A 6,262-nucleotide genomic window follows, 5' to 3' on the forward strand; every position below is an offset into this window, starting at 1 on the left:
CTGGCTTCCCGGGCCCCTTTCCGAGGGTCACCCGTGCCCACAACACTGCCCACGCGGCTAATGGCGCACCGGGCCCCCGCACCAAGCAGGCGCACCCGTGCCCACTACGCTATCCCAGCCCCCCATGGGCCCTTGGCCTACCACGGCCGACTAGCCTGGTGCCCGGGGTACCCACTCAGCGATACTCACCTTTCGCAGCCACGCTCCCAGCCCGTCAACAGGGCTCCTGCACCCCTCCAAACGGGTTTCGAGCCTACTTCCCCACCAACAACAAAACGACTTCCATTTTTCAATTTGACTAACCCCCTAACTCACTCTACACTGACCCCGGGGTCCCTTGGGCGGGAGTCACTCCTCCCCCCAATCACTCATCGCACCATACATTCCCCATTCACTCCACACACACAGACCCGCTGGCCTCACTCACTCAACATGTCTCCACCTCATAACTCACCAACAACTCTTCAACACACTCACCGCTGAACTCTGCCATCCTTCTAACTACATCCCCTAACTAACTCGTGCTCCCACGTCGTCCCTTAAACTAGTAGAACGTTCCTTTTAACACTACGTAGCTAAACTACGTCAACTCTACACATTCACTGTCTGTCACTGTCTTCTAAATCAAAAAATTATTTTATTTCCCAACCTAAATCTGGCTACAATCCCTCTAACTCATCCATTCCACGGACTCCATGAGGACTTACCCCTGCCCCATGAAGTCGGTCTAACTAAGCTAACCCTTCCCCCTAACTAGTTTCCATCCTGTGCCCTGGTCAAGGGGGTCTTCCACCATTTGCCCAGGAATCCTGTGCACCCGAAAGTGAGGCTTGCTTTATTTTTTTTTCACATGCGCAGCACCAGCGTGGCAACTCACAGCTCGCGCACTTTGCACCTGCCCGTGAAGTCATGCAGCTGCACGTGTACCTCCTCCCTCCTTGGACGGTACCATCCGGCAGGGATACCCCTCCTGCCGGATTCCAACCCCACGTGCAGCCATGACGTCACCGTGCGCATAAAAAAAAACACAAGCCCCACGTCTCGAGGGGTTCCCCACGCGAACACATGTGCTTTGCCCGTTGGAGCTTAACACACACGATCGCATGGAGAACACGTCCGGTCCAAATCCATAATCCTGCCTAAACTTTGTCCGTCCGCGGGATCGGCAAATCCACCGCGTGCGTTTCCGGACCGGGACTTCACTCTCGCAAGCGAGCACGTCGGGGCCTCGTGCGTTGCACAGCACGGACCTCGGGCTCGCTGCTGGGTGAACCCGGCACGGTCCCCGAAACAACTACAGCCGCCACCCGGCTTTCTTTCCTCTCATGTCGCCGTCGTCGCCATTCAACACACGCACTCCCGCGTGTTGCGACGCTAACACACCTCACCATTAAACTCACACCGGGAGACGCGGCTGCATGTTCACACATGCCGACCGACATCTCCCTTACACACAGCGACCTTGCACACGCTGTCTCTCTCACACTCGGCCGCTCACTCACGCATGCCATTTCCCTTGCACACGTGGCTCCACTCACTCGCGGCCTTTCACTCACTCGTGCCATTTCCCTCACACAAACCATACCACTCACACACGCGGGGGACCTCATCCGCGGTGCCTCACTCACACACGCGGGGGCACTCATCCGCGGTTCCTCACTCACACACGCGGGGGCACTCATCCGCGGTGCCTCATCCACACACGGCGTGCTGGGAAGCACGCCCTTCTGCACACTTACCACCACACCACTCACACGCAGGGTCTTTGTCACCCACCCAGTCGCTCTCACACACGCCCTTGCACCCGCGCTATGCGTGCGTTGCAGCACGCATTTCGCCACACTTGCGAACACGCACCTCGACACCACACACACCGGGACAACCACACTGGGGATTCGTGTCCCCACAAGGGTCTCCGGGGCCTCTATACCCCCCAAGCTCTCCGTGCACCTGTCCACAGCACCCGTCCCCTCAACCTCGCAAAGCACGACCAAACCCACCTGGTCGTGACTCGCCTCAAGGGGGCATACTCCCTCCCCTCTTTCCTGGAGGAGGCTATCCCGCTGCTCGCACCGGGTCCCTGCACGGTCCGCCAGCTCAACCTCATCGTCCTCCACTACCTCTGTGTGTGTGTGTTCGTCTCTAACCCCGTCCAATTCACCCTCTATCTCCCGTGTCTCTATACATTTTATTCTTTCTGTCGTCTCCTCGTGTCTATTGGTCTCTGCTTCTTTTTGGCATCTTTCCCTTATCTTTATGTAGGTCAACCTTGCTTTCTCCTTAAGTCGCTCCCGTCCTTCCCTGTTTTTCACTCCTTGCTCTTTCACGATCTCCGCGTACCTCATCCTTGCTTTCCATCTTAATTGTTCTTTTCTCTCCCTCCCAATTACTTTCACCTCGTCTCTTGTCTCCCGAATTATTTTCTCCTTACCCGCCTCCACCGCGGGCCCGACAGCCGTTGCACTCCCTCCCAGCTCGTTCGCTCCCACACGTGGAGTCACCATTTTAAGCTCCCTGGTCACTGCCTTCATGCCCGCCTGCAGGCTTCGGCCCATGTTCTGCGTCTCACCCCGCAGCTCTTTCATTTCTTCCTTCATGTTTGTTTCCATTTCGTTCATTTGCTTGTTCATGCTTTTTATTTCGTTTTTCATTTCATTTGTGTTTGTATCCATCCTCGCTGTCATTGCCGCCAGCATGGCGCATAGCTGGGCCATGTCGGGTGCGCTTGGGTGAGCCGTTTCGGCAAGGATCGGGGGGTTTTGGTGGAGAGGGGGAGGGGAGGTGTCATACACCGCGGCCGCCGCCGCACCTATTTCGGGCTCTGGGTTCAGTTGGACGAGTTCGTGTTCCTGCACAACCAACATTTCCTGCTCGGGGTTTTCATCCTGGACCATGGATCCTACATTACTACACATATACATTTCTAATACCCCCGTCTCCCGCTCGCCTTGAGACGCCATCTTATTTCTCGTAAAAGGTTAATTTAAATCGCTCGTAATTTGGAGGGAATCGGGGGTCGCTTCTCTCACCCCTGGACCGATTCCCGTGAATTTAGCTGGAGACAGGAGAGCCCGTTTTCCCGTTCTCCGATACCAGTGCCGCGAGGAGGGCGATGAGTTTATATCGCACGACCTGACACCAGTGTTGCGGATTCGCGCCCGCCGGCGTGCGAACGGCCACGTAACTCGAATCGCGGCACGTCGCCCACCGGACGGACAATCCCGTCATGACCCTCTCGGACTAACGCCGGGAACTAGTCACGGGTGGGCCTTTCGGCCTCACCACGATCGTGCCAATCGGCCCCCCGCGTTGGATAGGGTTGCTCGCCAAATTCTACCGACCGAAGTACCCACACGGAGGGTAGACCGGGCGATCGCACCTCGCCGCAGGTCGACTTCGGACACGGGCCACTTTAAGCGACCCGTTCCGTACTATCGGGATAACCGAGCGGTGTTATCGTCAACCTGGACGGTTCGATTAATTATCGGGCGTTTTAGCCCACGACCAACCCTTTACGTGAAGTAAGATGGAGATTCAATAAAGGAAAAGACGAAGCGAAACGGGAAAACAGTTCAACATAAAGCACATTTATTTCGCGATGAACGGAAAGCACACATATACAATTACACCAAAAGCAAATGTAAAAGAAGAAGAAACACACAATAATACACAAAAAGCAAATGTAAAAGCAAAACACAATGCAGATATACCACCGACTACCGAGCACACGGCAACACTTATACAGTTTTACTTCACAGACGGCGCCGACAACACATATACTCAAAGCAAAAGAAAAGGACCACCCTCAAGGATGATGGGGGCAGACGGGCCTGGGGCCGAGACTGCGTCGGGCCTACCCGTCTGATGAGCCGCAAAATGGCGGTGGCGCCCCGACTCCGCGGGCCTCGCGGACAGTGTCTGGAATGGGGTGGGAACGGGGCCCCCTTCTCGCACTATCTCAGCGCGGGGGGAAACAGGAGGGGGTTGTTGATGCTCGGGGGAAGGAGGATATCTCCCGGGCTTGGGTCCCGCGACGAGCGTCTCCACCACGACCTCAGTCGCGTTGCCGGCCTCTCCTCTCCGCAACTCCCCGACTCTGACACGAGCACCCCCTCGACTGCCTTCGCCGCCGCCACCTCTCCAACTCTCCACAGCTCCGTCCAACTGCCTTCTCCGACTCCTCTCTTGACTGGCTCTTCCCAACTCAACTCCGAACTGCGGCGAGCGAACGCGGCCATTTATAGCCCCCGGGGCCTCGCTCCTTCACCTTCGACCCTTTACCTCTGGCTGGCTCCCCATTGGACAGAGGAAAAGTGGGCGTGAATGCTTTTTGATCCATGAATCTGCATATAGCGATATTATTCCGACGCACCTGGAGGCGGGGCCAAATCGCCCCATGCTCGCTGATAGGACGGAACAGAAGTGGGCGTGAGTCGTTTTTGATCCGATTTCTTCGGAAAGGCTGGTGTCTCTGCACCCGCTGCTCGGTGCGCGCCCTGCACGAGTCCAGTATCGGTGCCCACAAGCGGCGCGGGAATGACGGTGATGCGATGGTTGCGAGGGCGAGTTGTGACGGTAAAGGTCGTGGCTGTTGTTGTGAAGCGGCGTTGCGGTTGGTGGTTGTGTGATGGCTGTTGAGACGTGGTTGGTGGTGGTAGTAATGGTAGTAATGGCGGCTGGTCCAAAATAAAGATAGTAAAAGAAAAACGGCTATCTAGAGGGGTCGCAGCCCGAATGAATGACATTTATTCCCTCTAAACAACGGGTTTGGGCCTAACTACACATATACTTACAGAGATATCTCACCTAAGGGACCTGAATGGTGGTTTGCGAATTTTGTCAACCACAACACTATATATATATATATATATATATATATATATATATATATATATATATATATATATATATATATATATATATATATATATATATATATATATATATATTGTTACAGATTCGCGCCCGCCGGCGTGCGGACGGCCACGTAACTCGAATCGCGGCCCGTCGCCCACCGGACGGACAATCCAGTCATGACCCTCTCGGACTAACGCCGGCAACCAGTCACGGGTGGACCTTTCGGTCTCACCGCGATCGAGCCAATCAGCCCCCGCGTGGGATAGGGTTGCTCGCCAAATTCGACCTACCTAAGTACCCACACGGAGGGTAGACCGGGCGATCGCACCTCGCCGCAGGTCGACTTCGGACACGGGCCACTTAAGCGACCCGTTCCGTACTATCGGGATAACCGAGCGGTGTTATCGTCGGCCTCGACGGTTCGATTAATTATCGGGCGTATTCAGCCCACTACCAACCCTTTACGTGAAGCAAGATGAGGATTCAATGAAAGAAATGACGAAGCGAAGCGGGAAACAGTTCAACACAAAGCACATTTATTCGCGATGAACGGAAAGCGCACATATACAATTCCACCAAAAGCACATAGAAAAGAAAAGAAACACAATGCAATTTTACACAAAAAGCAAATGCGACAATGCAGATCTAATACCGATTACGCGAGCACACGGCAACACTTATACAATTTTACTTCACAGACGGCGCCGACAACACATACCCAAAACCAAGAAAAAGAATACCCTCAAAGATGAGGCGGGCCTGAGGCCGAGACCGGGTCGGGCCTACCCGTCTGGTGATGACGCGGAGCGGCGATGGTGCCTCAACTCCGCGGGCCTCGCGGACAGTGTCTGGTTGGGGGTGGGAAAAGGGGCCCCCTTGGTCGCACTATCTCAGCGCGGGGGGAAACAGGAGGGGGTTGCTGATGCTCGGGGTATAGAGGATTTCTACTCTGCCTCGAGTCCCGCGACGAGCGTCTCCACCTCAGCCAGGTCGCGCCGTCGGCCTCCCTGGTGTGCAGCTCCCTGCACGACGCGAGCACCCCCTCGTCTGCCCTCGCCGCCTCTCCACAGCACCGTCCCCTTCGCTCCGACTCCAACGCACACGACGACGACCAACTCCTTCTTGCTTCTTCTTCCCAACTCCACCGACTGCGAAGTCTTAACTCTGCTCTACTGACGAACGTGGTCGCTTATATAAGCCCCGTGGCTTCGCTCTCTCATCTTTGACCCCCTGCCTTCGACCTTTCACCTCGCTCCCCATTGGCCCGAGAAAAAGTGGGCGTGAATGCTTTTTGATCCATAAATTTGCATATAGCGATCGCCCTCCAACGCCCTGGAGGCGGGGCCAAATCGCCCCTCGCTCACCGATTGGACGGAACAAAAGTGGGCGTGTGTCGTTTTTGATC

The sequence above is a fragment of the Eptatretus burgeri genome, chromosome 8, assembly GCF_056783735.1.
Source record: "Eptatretus burgeri isolate ZD-2024b chromosome 8, Ebu_testis_v1, whole genome shotgun sequence".
Lineage (NCBI taxonomy): Eukaryota > Metazoa > Chordata > Myxini > Myxiniformes > Myxinidae > Eptatretus > Eptatretus burgeri.